We start from the raw sequence: 17,410 nt of genomic DNA, 5'->3' as shown, positions 1-17,410 counted from the left end.
CAGGCACCTGGAAATTTATTTCTCTCTTCACAAAAAAGAAGTCCAGAGGTAGGCAGTCCAGGCCTGCTCTGCTACACTCAGCACTTGGTTTCCAATCTTAAGGTTACCTCATTATGTTCCACCTTTGGAAATAGGGAGGAGAAAGGGGGAAAGTGCACCCTTTTCTTTTTAAGAGATTGCCTTGGAAGTCCCACACATTTTTGCTTACATCTCATCAGCCGAAACATCGTCTCCTGGCTATACTGAGAAATATAGTCTTTTAACTAGACACAACGTGCCCAGCTAAAAACAGGGCTCTGTGATTAATAGAGAGTGGTAGAGTGAATAGTGGAAGGTACCAGGTGTCTTTCTCAGGGGTGGCATGTAAAACTATGAGAAAGGTCCCCAGGAATAAGCCCTGAGGAACTTCAAACTTTTGAGGTGAAACAGTGGAAGAGGAGCCAGCAAAGGGAACTAAGAAACAGGGGCTGTGAGAGGAGAAAAACCAGGCAGGTGTGATGTCACAGACACCAAGATAAAATGTTTCCGGGGGGGAGTGGTCAGTTGTGACAAATGCTGCTGAGAAATCAGGAAAGAATAGAGAAGTGACCACTGGATATGGCAAAACCATAAGGAGGGGGAATGTCCTCCTCAAAGAAGGAGGTTTGATACTGGATGGCTAAAACAATTATTTTCTATCTATTGGTCAGAATAGGCAAGGCTTTGCTGTGGTAACAAACAGCCCAAATAGCTCAATGGCTTACATAACAATGGTCTATTTTTTCTCACCCAAGCAACGCCTGATACGGATCAAGGCACTTGTGAAGATCCATATCCTCTGTTCCACTGGGTAACTCAGAGGTCCAGGCTCTTCCATCCTCACCTCCACACCCTCCACACAAGGCTTTCAGGATAGCCTCAATAAGGGAAAGGTTGCTGGAAGGTTGCACACTGACAATTAAATACTCCAGCCTGGTAATGGCACTCATTACTTCCCTTCAGACTATTACCTGGAATTTGTCATACGAGCCGAATCGACCTGCAAGGGAGGCAGGGGATTGTAGAGGGGAGCCATGGACTAGTTAGTAAGCAATATGATCAAAGCCACAGTTCCCTGTCGTTATTTTTTACTCTATCCTTAGTGCCAAATGTCCTGATCAGCTGCAGGGCCCCCTTCGAGAAGGTGTGTGCCCAGAGTGGGGACGAAGGGTGGAGGAGAGGGCTGCCTTGTTCCTTGGGTCAGATTGTGTTGAAGGAGATGGGGACCCCTGATTCCAGGCAGGCCCAGATGGCTTTTAGGTGCTTCTCCCTGTGCAGCTGTCAGAATCCAAGCTTGCTGAAAAGCTCAACACGCTGAATGTTTGCTTGTCTTGGCACTGGCACCCAAACAAACTGCCTCAGCTCAAAGCTGCCACCGTCAGTGATTTGGCAGAAAGCTGATTTCTCATAAATGCCACTGAACTTCGCAATGGCCCCATTGCTACTGGGTTTTCTTCCCTCCTGGATCCATCACCCTTGAATCGAGGGACTAAAGCAATTCCTCCCACGTTGTTTTTTTTTTTCCATGTCCCCACTTGGTAGAAACTGAGTAGTGACTCAGGGAGATGGCATGAGAGAAAGAAGGATTCTTACTCATCTATTCACCCGTTCAGTAAACATTTGGGATACTTTGTGCTAGGCTGTTTGTCAGACACAAGGGTCATGGAGATGAACAACGTAGCCTGATGAGGGTTACAGACAAGTAAGCAGGTCATTGGGATACTAGATGACAAAGACATGTACAAAAAGGAAGGCACGTACGGAGGAAGGCGTGGCAAGCCTTGTGGTCAGGGATGGCTTTCTGAGGAAGAGCCCTTTGAGCTGGGTCTCCAAGGATGAGTAGGAGTTGACACTTGTAAGTAGGGGAAGGGACAGAGGGAGCCCGGAGGAGAGGCCCAGGAGGAGACACAGGACTGGTCTGAGGAAGTGTGGGCAGCAGGGTGTGACAGGAGTAGAGAATGTCTGAAAGGATGTGAGAGAGAAGAGAGAATGGAAGGTTTTTGTGTTAGGACTCCAGCAGATGCGAGGAAAAGGAGCCCAACATGAACTAGCCTATGCCAAAAGAGTATGTTTTTTGGCTCATGCAACCCTTGGAGACAAGTACTACAGCACCTGGGCCCAAGGACCAGCTACACCTGGGAGCCACCTGCCCTCCTCCAGCTTTCAACTTTGCTTGTCTGCCTGGCAGCTCTTCGTCCTCCTTCCCCTCCTTCTTCTTCTTTGAATTGTGGTAAAGCGTACATTACATAAAATACCATTGTAACCAATCTGAAGTGTGTGATTCAGTGACATTAAGTAGATTCACATTGTTTGTGCAACTTTCACCACCATCCCTCTCCAGAACTTCTTTCTCTCTCAGACTGAAACCCTGTACCTATGAAACAATAGCCCTCTCTGCTCCCTACTTTTGGTTTTTCAGACCACTTGCCTCTCCAGGCTGGAACTGTGCCCAACAGCAATCCCCAGCTCATGCCTCCTAGCTTCCTCACCAGAGAGATGAGAAATTCTCTTCCCTTTGTTCCAAATCCCCCAAATCCTTCAGGAAGATTCTGATTGACCAGGCTTGGTCACATGCTGACTCACACCCTTAATCAGGGGGAAGGGGGTGTCAAAATTGATAGATCCCACCTGGACCATATGGTTGGACCAGGAGAGGAGCAATTCTTGTGTTTCCAGAAGAAGGGAGGGGCCAAACATGACCAAGTGAAATATGAACCCTTCACCAGAGATAGGTTGGGGCCAGGTCACCAGAAGCCTTGAGCACCAGGACCTCAGCTTTTATTCTGTTGGGTACTGGGGCACTGTAGGAACCAAGCCGGTCTGCAAAATCTGCTCTTTCTTTACTTGAGGCTCTATTTTTGAGCTTTCTCTTGCCTTTCAAGGTTGCTCTGAAAACTAATTTCAATCAGATGTCACCTGAATACTGACTGGGCCCCAGCTCCTTCCCCTGGCCTCAGAAGTGACCTCTACCTCTTATGACCCCTACTCTTGTCCTCTGGATCAAGAGTGGTGAATGTCACAAGTCGAATCTGGGTCACCTCCTGTCTCTGGGTTTCCTAGCCCTCCCTTCTCCCCACCTGCTTCAGTGAATGGCCTCCCCATTCACCTGGAAGTTCTCCTGCCCCTGACCTGCTCTCCAACCCCCACATCCAAGTCCAGTTTACCTCTCAAGTGCTTACAGAACCTTACCCGGCTACAGGCCTTGTTATGTCTCTTGCCTGGACTCTGGCCCCAGCTCCTCAATTGCTCTCTTTTGTGATGCCACCAGCTCATGTCAATGCCTTCTACAGTTCCCACTGTCAGCCCCATCTCCTTCCATGCCTCTTAGAATAGAGCCACTTGGCCTTTTCTTTTTTTTTTTTTTTTAAAGTAATCTCTACACCCAACACGGGGATTGAATTCATGACCCCAAGATCAAAAGTCACATGCTCTACCAACTGAGCCAGCCACGCGCCCCCTAAAAAATGGAACACTTTACAAATTTGCATGTCATCCTTGCGCAGGGGTCATGCTAATCTTCTCTGTATTGTTCCAATTTCAGTGTATGTGCTGCCAAAGCGGGCATGCGGGCACCACTGGGCCTTCTTGATGTTATCTAAACATGCCCCAATTACCAAGTTTCGTCTCCTTTGCAAATGCTGGTCCCTCTGCCTGTTATGCCTTTCCTATCTCTCTTCACTTGGCGTAATCACATGCATACTTCCAAGCTCATTTCCATAGTCCCACCCCCCTTCCTCCAGTTAGCCCCGCACCCTCCCACCTTTGTGTCTCCAGGGCACAATGGGGATAACTCTAGTGTCACATCTATTACTAGGATGACCACATAATTTACTGTGCAAACCAGGACACTTCTGAGAATGAAAGCAACTGCTATGATTAATTGCCCTGGTTCAACAGGTGTCAGCTGCCCTGTTCTGGGCAAAGTAGGAGACATGGTCACCCACCTACGCCCAGCACCATTGTACACCCTGGCACTTAGTGATTTCATTTATCTTGTTCGTATCTCTCAGCCCTTTTAGACAGTACTGTTATCTCCCGTTTTTAAGATGAAAAGATGGAGCCTCAGAGAGGGAAGAGACTTGTGGTCATCCAGCCAGAAGGAGGCAAAGCCGGCCTGGGAAGCCAGATCATTCGATTCTAAACTCTGGACTCATCTGACTCTAGAGTCATTGTATACTCCCACACTTGACCCTCTCATACCAGAGTCTTATTGTCTAGGTTGGTCTTGTGTGATCCCTCCAGATGAGGGAGGAAGGTAGTAGAAATGGTGTCTTACTCATCTTGTGCACCAGCCCCGCTCAGGGCATGTTTGTTACCTAGATGACCTCTTGAGGATAGAACTGTGGGTCTCATCTTAACATCTGTGTCCCCCTCCACACCTAATACCTAGCACAGGACTCGCCATGCATCTATTCACTTAAGAAACATTTATCAAGCACCTACTGTGTGCCAGTACTGTGTTGGTGATACAATGATGAGCAAAAAGACGAGGTCCTGGTTCTCATGGAGCCTACGGTACAAAAAAGATCACAAATATACAGGTGCCAATCGGGATAAATGCTGAGGGAAAATACTAGATATTGAGGTTTAAGAAATATTGTGGAGGTAAATTTAATAGGTTTCAGTCATAGATTTGATGGGGGACAGCAAGACGGACATGGCTATCAGATTTTTTCCACAATGGTGTTTGAATCTTCCCCGCTTCCAGCCAGGTTAACTGATGTGCCCAAAGCTGCAAGATCCTGGCAAGTAACAGAAACCTGCTTCAGCCAGTCCTGACAAAGCTGGCCTTCAGGTAGCGCGGTAGGAAGGGGGACAGATGGCGCAAGGCAGGAGAGAAGCGAAGGGATGTGTTCACGGAGACAATGATCAGACCTCAGCTGCAGTGAGGATCGCGGCGAGAAGCCAGGCACCTGGCAGCGTTTTACAGGGCAGGGGGAGCTCGGCCCCCGCCCTACCCTGCCCTGCGCTGGGCCAGAGCATCCCCTCCGAGGGGAACGCGGGAGGGGCTGCTCCAGGCCTGGAAACCCGAGCAGCCGGGCAGGAGCAGCTGCGGGACCACCAATCGGGCTGCGCCTGGTGGCGGCGCCACGTGACCGGCCTCCTTCCCCACCCCCTTTTCCGGCCTTCCAGGGAAGACGGGCATCCCCGCCACCCTGCCGCCCCCGCCCCTCGCGTGCCGCAGAGGCGCGGGGCCGGGGATTCCGCCGCAGTCTGCAGCGGCGTGGGGGTGGGGAAGGGGAGGAGGCGAGCACTTTGCAGCCGCAGCGCCTACAAGTGTTTTCCGTCAAGGTCAAGCGTACCCATCCATTCCTGGGCAACGCAGTCTCTGGAATCCCTCCCTTGCCACCCCCCCCCCCGCCCCCGGGCATTCCCACCGCCGCTGTCGCGCGCCTGGCCGCAGCATCCCTGGCTCTCCTGGACCACTGCCTTAGCCCCTCGCTGGGCTTTCTGCGGGGATAGCCGGGGGGGGGGGGCGGGGGGGGGCGGATGGGAGGGTTACAATCCATCCTGCCCACGAGCTTCCCAGCTTTTGTCCTACGCACACCTCATGCGGTGCCCCTGCTATGAACCCCACACTGGCTCCCGGTGTCCTGTAAGAGAGCATTAAGGCCCTTCAGAACCAAGCCCCAGCTTAACCCTTTCCAGCCCCACTGCCCCCTCGCACCAGAGACCCAGTCCCTCGGGACCCTTTGCCTTTCCAGGAACAGTCACCGCTTGCATGCTTAAGTGACTGCTGTTGCTGTATTTTCTGCCTAGTGTGCCCTTTGCGAACCTAGCAAATTCATAGACCCAATCTGATTGCAATAATGCAGTGGAGGGTGGAGACCGTCCAGAAACGCCCTTTAGCAAAGGTCACAAAGTTGGAAGCGTGCAGGGATCAAGCAGAAGAAATAAGGCCATTGGGTGAGGGCATAAGAAAAACCTGTCTTAAAGGGCAGGGACCCTGCTCTCCATTCAGGCCACCATGCTCCTTGGGGGGAATGTCAGATGATGCCAGATATTATGAGTTGACAAGAAAAGGCACAAATCCAGATTTTCATGTGTAATCTCTCAATTTTTAAATGTTGATTTGATTTTTTTAAAAACATCCCTGCAGACCAGATCCCTAGATCCTCAGCGCGTGACCTCCTGTCCTAGGGAAGAGAATGTCTTTCTTTGGAAAAATACTTTGAAAAGCTGTTGAAGGTGAAGGTTTGCTCTTGAAGCTCTGAGGGGCAGCTGCTGTGGAGGCAACAAGGAAGCAGACTAGGATTTGAATTTGTTCCTATAACGACACGGGGTGTTTTAAGCTACCAAGCGCTCAAGAGAATCTACCAGAAAACTGGAGGACTGGGTTTGGGAAATGGGCAGGAAACCGAGGGTGGGGAGTATGGGGGAGGCGTGTTGGCAGCCAGCCAGCCAGCCAGAATCACCCACCCACCAGCATCAACTACCAGGAATGATAGCAAATATTTCCTCCCATCCTTGTGGGGGCTTCCTGAAGGCCGAGGAGCGCCCTGTAGAGCTTTACTTATGGGGTGGGGTCGGTGGGTGAGGGGGAGATAGGAGGGGAAGCCAACTACCGCCACCCAGCCCCTCACCCCCAACCTCTAAGGCTTCACACAGCGGGATCATGCCTGGAATGGAAATTGGAGAGCTCCTTAGGTAGAAAGAATTGGAGACAATAGCCAAACTATGGCAACCGTCCCAAGGCTAAGGGGCTGGGGACAATGGGGAGGGAAGCAGAAGAGCAGGCTGAGGCCATCTTGGGAACCAGGTTACGTTTAGTTCACCCTGAGGTTTTTTTGTAGCTATGATGTGATCCCCTTCCCTGTCTCCCATCCCTGGAAACCGTAAATAAAAGTCTCAGATACTCACTAAGGCTACCTTGACTGGGGTGTTTGTGGAACTAGTGGAAGGGGCCAAGTTTTACATGGATTTTTGTGTAGCGTTGACCAAAGACAGTACAGGTCGAAGCCCGAGCTGGATCGGAGAAATCAAATCACCCGGGGATTTGCAGTCATCTTGGAGAGGGTTTTGCTGTAGGTACTTGGGCTCATCCTGTGAAGATGTCAGGGGGTCAGGAGGCCCCTGGCTGACATCTAGGTGACAATAACGAAGAGCCAGCTACTTGTGCCAGACGCTATGCCACATAAATACATTATCTCTGTTTTCCCTGCAGTGATTGACTGAGAGCGTGACACTGTCTCCTATGAGACTATCATCTTAGTTCCCATTTTACAGATGAAGAAATTAAGGCCCAGAGAAGTGAAGGAACTTGACCAAAGCCGTAGAGATAGAAAAAGTGAACTGGACCTGCGTGCCAGCCGATTGCCCCCCTGCAAAAGAAATTGTTTACATGTCTGCACTTACCGTGCACACAGTGGGTGCTGGTATATGTTACATCAATTCCTCGAAGGAAGCCCAAAAGCAGTGCCCTCAAGTCTCAGATCTCTGTGCCCTTGGGCAAGTCATACACCCTCTCTAGGCCCAGGTTCCATCTGTGGAATGGGAATTATAATATAGACCTCAGAACTCTGGTGGGATTTCCATGAGACCAAGTCATAGAATTTCTGTAACTTGCCATACAATCAGCAGCTGTTGGTGCTGCGAAAGATGATGATGACGGTGGGGACTGAGGAAGGAGCAGGGAAGGAAACCAGGATCTGGAAATACCAGCACTGTATCAACTCAGACGGGAAATTCTCAGGAGGCCCCACCAGTTTGCAGTTTCTAAGACTACCGTGTCTTTATTCGTTCGTCATTGCTGGAACACCAACTATGTGCCAATGCTCGATCTCATTTCATTAAAAACTCTGTTTCAGTGTGCTCCTGGCTCCGGTGGCCATCCTGAGGACCAGGCCATCTTCCCCGCAGACACGGGCCGTGTGCGAGTCCAGGGAGCTGCTCCTGGTGTGGCCTGCTCCTGTCTACTGGCCTGGCTGCACGGTGTGTGCCATCGGGGCTCCCAGGGCCTCTGAGTCTGAGTCTTTCATGCAGCAGATGTACCAACCCTTCCTCACCATCTGTGATGGTACCGAGCCTGCAGCACCTACCGCACCATCCACAGGACTGCCTACCGCCACAGCCCCGGGCCGGCCTCCCCCAGGCTTCGCTCCGCCAGCTGCCCAGGCTGGAAGAGGACCAGCAGGCTCCCCAGGGCCTGTGGAGCAGCAATACGCCAGCCACCATGCCAGAGGGAGCTCTGTCCAGCCAGGCCACTGTCACCACCCTGCAGGATGGCAGGGCGACACCTGCCAGACAGACGTGGACGAATGCCGTGCTGGAGGGGGGGACCTGTCCCCCGCACTGCGTCAACACCACGGGTTCCAGGGTCGGGAAGGACACAGCCCATCCGCAGACGCTGTGCTCTGCCTGCCCAAGTAAAGGACTCCCAGGGTAGCCCCAAACCCCATGACAGGAACGGACGGTGCGGTAGAAGAGGTGGTGCAGAGGCTTCAGTCAAGACCGGATGTGCTGGAGCAGAAGCCGCAGCGGGTGCCGGCCCCACTGCACAGTCGGGCCTCGAGGGGCCCGGAGCGCAGGCTGCCTGACCCCAGCAGCCTCCTGGCTGGCTCCTTCCAGCAGCTGGACTGCATCGACTCTCTGGGAGAGTAGATCTCCTTCCTAGGGGAGCAGCTGGGGTTGTGTTCCTGTGAGAAGGAGCCGTGACAGGCCTGGCCCAGGTCCCTGGCTCTGGCTACTGAGAGCCCGTGCCCATTGCGCTGGCTGGCACCGCTGCACCCCCACCAGTGGGCCTATGGCTGGGGGAAGGGACGAGGGTCCTGCTCGCTGGGCAGCGTGTTGGGGGGCACCTCTGATCTGTGTCAGAATAAAATGAGGGTTCAGGGCGGGGGAAAAAAGCTCTGTTTCATAATGAACAGATACTCAATGAGTTTCATTTTACAAGTGAGAAAATGAGGTTAGAGAGATGATGCGACTTCCCCAAAGAGAACATAGCTGGAAAGTGGCAGAGGCAGAATTTGAACTTGGATCTGGCTGGCTCCAAAACCTTGTTCTTTCTGCTTTCTAGTCAGTCTTTCATCCGTTCACCAGAACGTTTATCAAGCATTGACCAAGTGCCAGGCTTTCTGCAGGGACAGTGGGTACAAGACCCAGACAGTCTGAAAGAAGTTTCCAGGTCAAGCTGGGGAGGCAGACAGCTCAGTGGACACTCACAATTCAGCATGACAAGCTCTCTGCCAGGGGCCGGGGGGGGGGGAGAGCGTGGTGATAGAAGAGGGGCTGTTGCCTTAGACTCGCCTTTCTCTCTGGCCCGTGGACCCCTGAGGCACATCTCAAACTTGTCAAGTGGTCTCCAAGTCCCCTGCTCTAAAGAGAGGAGGAGACACACCTTTATCCCTCCTTTCTGAGTAGAGGGGATTGTTGCAGTGGGAACAGACAATAATCAATAATCCTCTCCAAAAGAAATCCCTTCCAGCCAGCCTCTCCTCTGTCTCTGTGTCTCTATCTGTGTCTATCTAACACACACACACTCCATGATGACAAGAGGTGGGTGATGGGTTAATGAGGGTAGAACCAGTTTCTCCATGCTTCGGCACGCCCTGCCTGGGTGGCCCTTGGCATTTGTTCCTGTCCTCTAGAGGCAAAATGACAGGACGCTTGCATTTAACACCCTGGGACACATGCATTAAAAAGAAATCAGGAAGGGGCACCTGGGTGGCTCCGTCGGTTAAGCATCCAACTCGATTTCAGCTCAGGTCTTGATCTCAGGGTCATGAGTTCAAGCCCCGAGTTGGGCTCCACGCTGGGGAGCCTACTTTAAAAAAAAAAAAAAAATCAGGAAGGAAAATCACCCAACCATCAATAGTAATTATCTCTGGGTAAAGTAACATGTAATCTCTATTTTCTTCTTTTTACTTAATTTTTTCCTTTTCTTTTTTTTCTTTTTTTACAGGGCAACTGGATGGCTCAGTTGGTTGAGTGTCCTACTCTTGATGTCCACTCAGGTCATGATCTCAGGGTCGTGGGATCAAGCCCGCTGTCGGGTTCTGTGCTCAGCACAGTCTGCTTGTCCCTCTCCCTCTGCTCCTCCCCCAGCTTGTGCTCTCTCTCTTTCTCAAATAAATAAATAAATAAATAAATACATAAAATCTTAATTTTTTTTTACCATGAACTTACTATTTTTGTAATCAGTAAAAATATAAATGAAATCATCTTCTATTTTAACAATTATGTGTGGCCTCTCACATAATTAGGTGTGGGAGGGGGTCTATTAGAAGCAACCTCACAAGAGGCTTTGCCCTGAGCGCAGCTGGAACTGGACAGGAGGACATCACAGAGGGGAGAGGAGAGGAAGTGAGAGGTCATCGAGGATTAAAAACAAGAGCCACTGTTCCTGAGAGTTTGCTGTGAGCCTCGGTTCTTCCCAGCCCTTGATGTGCATATCTCATTTAACCCTCAAAGCCAGATTAGGAGATAAACTATTATTTCACAGCTGAGGAAACCAAGGATCCATTTTATAGAACCCTCCCAGTGGCACAGAGCTTCTGTATTCCCAGCTCTTCACACACAAACACACACACACACACACACACACAAACTAGTACTGTGCAAAGAAGCAGGTGAAGTGAAGATCATCGTCCCATTTTCCAGGTGAGAAAATCAAGGCCAGAGAGGGGACTTGCTCAGTGTAGTCAGCTGAGAAGTGGGGGCACTCCTTCTAGAATCCAGGCCTCCTTTCTCTTTTCTGGCAGTCCTCCTCCTGCTACCTTCTGCCAATTGCGGAGGCTTCCTTCTGGAAACAAATGACTCAAGGTAAATTGCTGACTGGACTTCCCCTTTCGGAAAACACAGGAAGTCTGTGTTGTTTGTAATTGTGGGAGAACAATTTCGGGTTTGTTGCAAAGTGGGTGGGGCCACATAGAGGATAGGGTCCTGCAGGGGCAGGGCTCCCTGCAGCCTGGGCTGGCTAGAGATGCCCCCATTTTTCCCAAGGGTCATGTGAGTGTGTCTGCCAGAGTTGCCTGAAGCTCCATCCCAAAAAGCTGAGTTAACTATTATGGAATTTAGGGGCGCCTGGGTGGCGCAGTCGTTAAGCGTCTGCCTTTGGCTCAGGGCGTGATCCCGGTGTTCTGGGATTGAGTCCCACATCAGGCTCCCCCGCTAGGAGCCTGCTTCTTCCTCTCCCACTCCCCCTGCTTGTGTTCCCTCTCTCGCTGGCTGTCTCTCTCTGTCAAATAAATAAATAAAATCTTAAAAAAAAAAACTATTATGGAATTTAGAAAAATGAGCCCAGGAGGAGGGGGGCTCAATAATAATAATAATAATAATAATAATAATAATAATGGTGATGATGATGATAGCTCACGTTTATGGTACATTAACCTTTGCACCAGGCACTCTTCTAAGTGGCTGACACACACAAATTCATTTGAGCCTCATAACAGCCCTAGAAAGAAGATTCTATAGCTTTGGAGCCAAAAAAAATTGGATTCAAATCACAGCCATGCTGCGTCCCAGTTGTGGGACCTTGGGGAATGTCTTCATATTCATTCGACAAACAGTTTTGAGCACCTACACTCCCCACACTATGTGCCACATACCGTTCAGCAAACAGAACAAGGATCCCTGCTCTCCTAGCGCTCAGATCCTACAAGGGGAAGCAGACAAACTCTAACCACAATAGGTTTTGTTAGAAGGTATAAGGCTAAGCTGGGTAAGGATAAGGAGTGCTGAGGGGTGTAGGGGTGAAGGGGGGATCCAAGCTTAAACAGTGGTGTCAGGGAAAGCCTCACCAAGAAGGCGATATTGATGAAAGCCCTAAGGAGTTGAGGGAGTTAGCCAAGGAGATAACCGGGGAAGTCGTTGCCAAGCAGGAGCCGGGGCAGAGGCCAGTATGGCTGGAACAGAAGGGGCCAGGGAGAGCGTCCTCATACCCCCAACAACACTCCAGTCGTTCTTTCTCATACCATGCTGTCGGCGTCCTTCGCCTCTCTTCTCATATTTGTGATTGTTTTACTTACTTGGGTGTTTGCCTATTTCTTGTTTGTTTCCTCACAGCGCTAGGCTCCTTATAAACAGAAGTCATGTTAGTCTTGTTCAGTGCTCATCACAGAGGACCTAGGAAGCGCTTAGTACTAGTGGAATTAATGGATTAAATCCATTCATCCATCCATCTAGTCATATTTAGGATAGAAGCTTCCCATCACGTATGACACTATTTCTCAGGGCACCTCATTTGGAGTCCCAGTTCAGAGTATCAGGAACAGAGGTCGTAGTTAAGAACATAGGCTCTGGAGCCAGACTGCACGGATGGTCCAGGTTTCATTACTTACTAGCTTTTTGATCTCAGGTAAGTTGGGGGGGGGGGGAGGAACCTCTCTGTGCCTCAATTTCCAAACCTGGAAACTGGCATCATAATACTATCTGTCTCCAAGACTTGTAAGCATTCGAATCCGTGACAGGTGGATAGTGCTTATACATGTATTGGCTATTGGTGTTTTCCCCATGTAGCTGAGCCACGGGAGCCAGGACTCTAACTTCTTTCGTCCTGTGCCAGATCCCCAAAGGGACCTCCGAAGGCCGAGGGGTGCTCGTAGCGCGTCTGTGGTGCATGCTGCCATATCCGTGCTGTGTGCTGGCTGCTGGGGTGCTCTAGTCGTCTCTATTGGGTAGCATTCTGGGGAGATTGTTCCTTGCTGGACAGCCTCCCACAGTGATTCTCTGGCCCTTTTCTGCTAGACAATCTAGAGTGGACTCTTGGTCACAGCTGAGAAAGTTAACTGATGAAGATATCAATACTGAGTACCTACTTCTATGCCCTGCACTTTACATTTATTATTTCATTCACTCCTTATACAGACCTGAGAGGTAGTTACTAATAACCCTCTTTTGCAGATGAGAGAACCAACTCAGAGAGGTGAAGTGACTTGACTAAGGTCGCATAGCCAATGAGTGGCAGAGCCAGGGCTCGAGCTCACGTGTGGCTCCCTATTGCTCTCTGTCCGCATTGCTCTGGCAGGATTTTCCCCTCCAGCACTTGCTGCTGTCTGGGAAGACAGCCCACAGCTCAGCTCTGCCTAGACAGAAGAAATCATGGGAGTCTCTCCCTAAGCCAGAAAGATTGACAGGTCTGGGCTGCCTGGGAGGAGCTCCGGCATCGGGAGGGGAACTGACTGTTCCTTGCCTGGGTCAGTATTTCAACAGGAGAAGCCCTCCTCCCTGTAAGCCAGAGACATTTTCACTCTGAGGTCTGAGCCCGACTGTCACTGGGTGGCCTGATTCCTGTGGAAATGTGGAGATGGGAAACATCTGGGGCTGCTGCGGTTGCCAGGCAACACCCAGCTCCTCACTCATTGACAGAGTCAAGGAGGCTGCCTGGATGCTGTCAGAGATTGGATCTGGTGCCCAGAGACCTTGATTCTGGTTCCAATTTGCAATGTGGTCTTGGGCAAGTCCCTGAACCTTTCTGGGACTCAGTTTCCCACCCCTTGTTTAAAGAGCGGTCAGACCGTGTAAGCCACAAGATGAGTAGACACTAGATAGTTGGAATCAGAGTGATGGTAGGGCAGGGCCAGAGTCTCAGGGGCTGGTCATGGGTGAGAGCAGACTCGGTTTTCCTTCTGTCTGTCTTGCACTAGCCTATCCTGGCCCTGGTTACCAGCTAAGGGCAAGGGACATTGCCTTTCTCACCCCAAGCTAATTCAGGCCACCCAGGCTCCATGCCAGGTCCAGTCTTGCAGCTCAGTCTGGGAACCATCTTTGGACCCACAAGGTCGGCAGCTACCTCCTACCTGGCATGGGGGGGTTTCCTGAGCTCCTGCCCAAAAGGAAGTTATCCAGCTCTGGGTGTTTCCCTGAATACCTGTCAGAGGACCTTCTGATGCTGTTTGCAGAGATTGCACTGATGGTAAGCCCTGGGTGGTGTGTTGTGCAGGCATCAGCAGAGTTAACACGTCCCATTTCACACCCACTACAAAAAATGACAGGGGTTGCCATTTGCTGGGCTCGGCCCAGCAACACGTGCTTTGTGTCCGTGATCTCATTTAATCCTCATACAATCCAGAGGGATGGGAACACAGGCCCGTGTTTTACAGATGAAGAAATGGAGCTTCTTCAGAGAGGTGAAATGACTTGCCCAAGGTCCCAGGCCATGACGGAGTCAGGACTCACACTCAGAGCTGGTGCCACAGTCTGGGGGTTCAAACCCCTATAGGGTGCTATTCATGCACGGTCCCAGAGGGACTGTGTCAGAGCTGGAAGGGCTCAATCTGCCCCCAGTCCCCACTTCACAGATGGAAAAATCAAGGCCCAGAGAGAAGTGACTGGCTCCAGGTCACCATAGCTTGCCAGCGTCAGAGCTGATTCTAGGACCACTTCCAATAAGCCTCACCACAACCTTCCAGAAAACAGAACGTGCCCCAGCATGAACAAGAAATCCTGTCTTAAGAAATCTCCAGTATTTCCTAGGAAGTGCAACAGTGCCTAGGGTTTGCAGACAGAGATGTCCTAGAGGTCTCAGAGCTGGGGCTGGAGTCCCAGTCCTCTTCTAGGCAGCAAGGGGGCTGTGGGTGTCACTCTCTGGGGCCTACAGAGAAGGCATCATCTCTAACCATTTGTGTAGGCCGTTTGTGTGCCCAGAATATTCTACTTCTCAGCTGCTCTGGCTGATTAATGCCCACCTGTCCTTCAGGTGTCGGTTCAATGTAACTTCCTCTGGGAAGGCCTCTGCGAGCGCCGTGGCCCCCCAACCATGGAGTCTCATGAGTCCAGCTCTTTTCCATAATAGCACTGACCACGGCGTGCCCTGTGGACTCATGGCAGAGGCACGTTTAACGAACACCAACTTCAGAACTCACCTGCCAACCGCGGACTGCAGGTGCACCTCCAGAATTTGCTAACATCCTTACAAAAGCCAGCGAATCTTTTAACACTCGCAAAGATAATGATTGCTTAATATAAAAACAGATCAGATCACCCCTGCAGCTGCCGGGAGCACCCCCGAATTCCCTGCTCGATCGCAATTCATCTCTAAAGATAGGGTCTATTTCTTAAGGTCAGAGCGGCGTTAATGTCCCAATATCTCAAGACAGCTTTTCCTTTGGTCACCTCCTTCAGCCCAGGCCTCAGACCCAAGCATGCACAAGATTTATTGTGCATTACCGGTAATTTAAGGACTTTCAAATACAGTTTTGAATGATTTGCCCTTTCTACCTGAGGGCTGCCTTTAGAGGCGAACCTCCGCCAGGCACAACCCTCACCATGTGAGAGAGTATGGAATTTCTGTCCCACCCCCCACCCCTAGACCAGAAGCCCCATGAGGATCGGTTTGGCTCATCTCTCTGTACCCATATCCAGCACCATGCTGGGCATCGAGTGGGCACCCAGTGTTTGTGCAGGGAATGAATCACACTTGCTTACTTATGGAAATAAGACCAGCGTGATCTGCGCGTTCTCAATCCTCAAGGCCGGAAGCCACCTAAACATCTACTGCATACACAAGGCCAGAAGCCCAGCGAGTGTGAATGTGGGTGGGGCAGATACATTTGTGTTAATTTCCTATTGCTTCTGTAACAAATTACCATAAATCTAGTGGCTTAAAGCAATGCCAGTTCTATCGTCTTCACAGTTGGAGGTCAGAAGTCCAACATGGGTCTTACTGGGGCGAAAATCAAGGTGTTGGCGGGGCCTGCATTTCTTCTGGAGACTCAATGGAAGAATCCGTTTCCTTGCCTTTTTAGCTTCGAGAGCTGCATTCCTTGGCTTGCGGCCCTTCCTCCGTCATCAAAGCCAGCATCACAGCATCCTGTGATTTCTCTCTCGGTGCTTCTGCCTTCACGAAACACATTGCCTTCTGTCTTAGAAGCACCCTGTGATTACATCGGCCCCACCCTGATAATCCAGGATGGTCTTCCCCCTTTTTAAGATCCTTAATTTATTCACATCTGCAAAATCACTTTGCTCTATCAGGTTATGTTCACAGGTTCTGGGGGTTAGGACCCGATATCTTTGGGTGGCCATTGTTCAGCCTACCTTGTTCCATTGAGCGAGACACTCAATACATGTTTGGCGAATTGCATCATAAGAAAGAGAAGAACTACCACCCTGGCAGAGAGCCCAGAGCAGGAGAACCTGGGGCTGCAAGAACTGAGAAATTCTGGGCGTGGTATAACCCAGAGCCCCTCCAACGTGGCATCATCCCCACCTGCCCCTGGGCATCGCTGTTGCTCTGTCCCTGGAACACTGGTGACTCCTGACCCCCCGCCTCTTCCAGGCATCAAACTTTTGGTTCATGTTTTCTTTTTTTTTTTTTAAAGATTTTATTTATTTATTTAACAGAGATAGAGACAGCCAGCGAGAGAGGGAACACAGCAGGGGGAGTGGGAGAGGAAGAAGCAGGTTCATAGTGGAGGAGCCTGATGTGGGGCTCGATCCCATAACACCGGGATCACACCCTGAGCCGAAGGCAGACCCTTAACCGCTGTGCCACCCAGGCGCCCCTGGTTCATGTTTTCTATCTTGAAGAAACAATTTACAAGTTTGTTCCCATATGATAAAATCTTGATTTCTGTTTATCAATTAATCAAACAGAAGAACAGATTGTTTTGATTAAGCATGAACTTCAGAGTCTAGAAGACCTGGATTCAAACCTGGGTTCTGCCACTTACTAGCTGTAAACAATACTTTTACCTCGGGGAGGAGCCTCGGATATATGTATTGTTTTGTTTGTTTTTGATCTGTAAAATGGGGATAATAACACAACCTCCATTGTAAGGTAGTTGTGACAAATAGAGAAGATAGTGTCAATTGTGGTTTTCGAAGTGTGGTTCCCAGACCAGCTCCTTTGACATTACATGTCAGTTGGACCCACCCCTGACATACTGAATCAGAGACTCTTGGGATGGGGCCCAGCAATCTATGTGGCAACAATCCTTCCAGAAGATTCTAGTGTAGCTCAAGCTTGAAAGTCATATATATAGAAGGCATATAAATATACGCTTTGCTTCTATATATGCCTATATATAATTATATTATATATTGTATAACATACCATATGCTACATATACACTTAATATATTATATTAATTTATTAATAATATATTATAGGGGTGCCCGGGTGGCGCAGTTGTTCAGTGTCTGCCTTCGGCTCAGGGCGTGATCCTGGCGTTCCAGGATCGAGCCCCACATCGGGCTCCTCCGCTGGGAGCCTGCTTATTCCTCTCCCACTCCCCCTGCTTGTCTTCCCTCTCTCGCTGGCTGTCTCTCTGTCAGATAAATAAATAAATCTTTAAAGAAAAAAATTTATTAATAATATATTATATATTATACCAATATATTATATATTATAAATTATATAATATATGTTATATACATTATACATGATATATTTATAATATATAATATATTAATTAATACTATATTACAATAATATAACATAGTAACAATA

The 17,410-nt window shown here is 49.9% G+C and overlaps 1 non-coding gene and 1 pseudogene across 1 annotated transcript; one reads left to right on the top strand and one right to left on the bottom strand.

Annotated features, from left to right (window-relative positions):
• Positions 1–3,476: 3,476 nt before the first annotated feature.
• LOC123782503 (U6 spliceosomal RNA) lies at positions 3,477–3,583 on the bottom strand. The gene has a single exon (XR_006776997.2). It is a non-coding gene; the product is annotated as a U6 spliceosomal RNA (small nuclear RNA).
• Positions 3,584–7,812: 4,229 nt separating this feature from the next.
• On the top strand, positions 7,813–8,769 carry LOC123782423 (epidermal growth factor-like protein 7 pseudogene; annotated as a pseudogene).
• The last annotated feature ends 8,641 nt before the right edge of the window (positions 8,770–17,410 follow it).

The sequence above is a fragment of the Ursus americanus genome, chromosome 33, assembly GCF_024610735.1.
Source record: "Ursus americanus isolate L20-20 chromosome 33, mUrsAme1.1.p, whole genome shotgun sequence".
Lineage (NCBI taxonomy): Eukaryota > Metazoa > Chordata > Mammalia > Carnivora > Ursidae > Ursus > Ursus americanus.
Note: the sequence above shows the minus strand (reverse complement) of the source record. Positions and strands in the feature narration are given on the sequence as shown.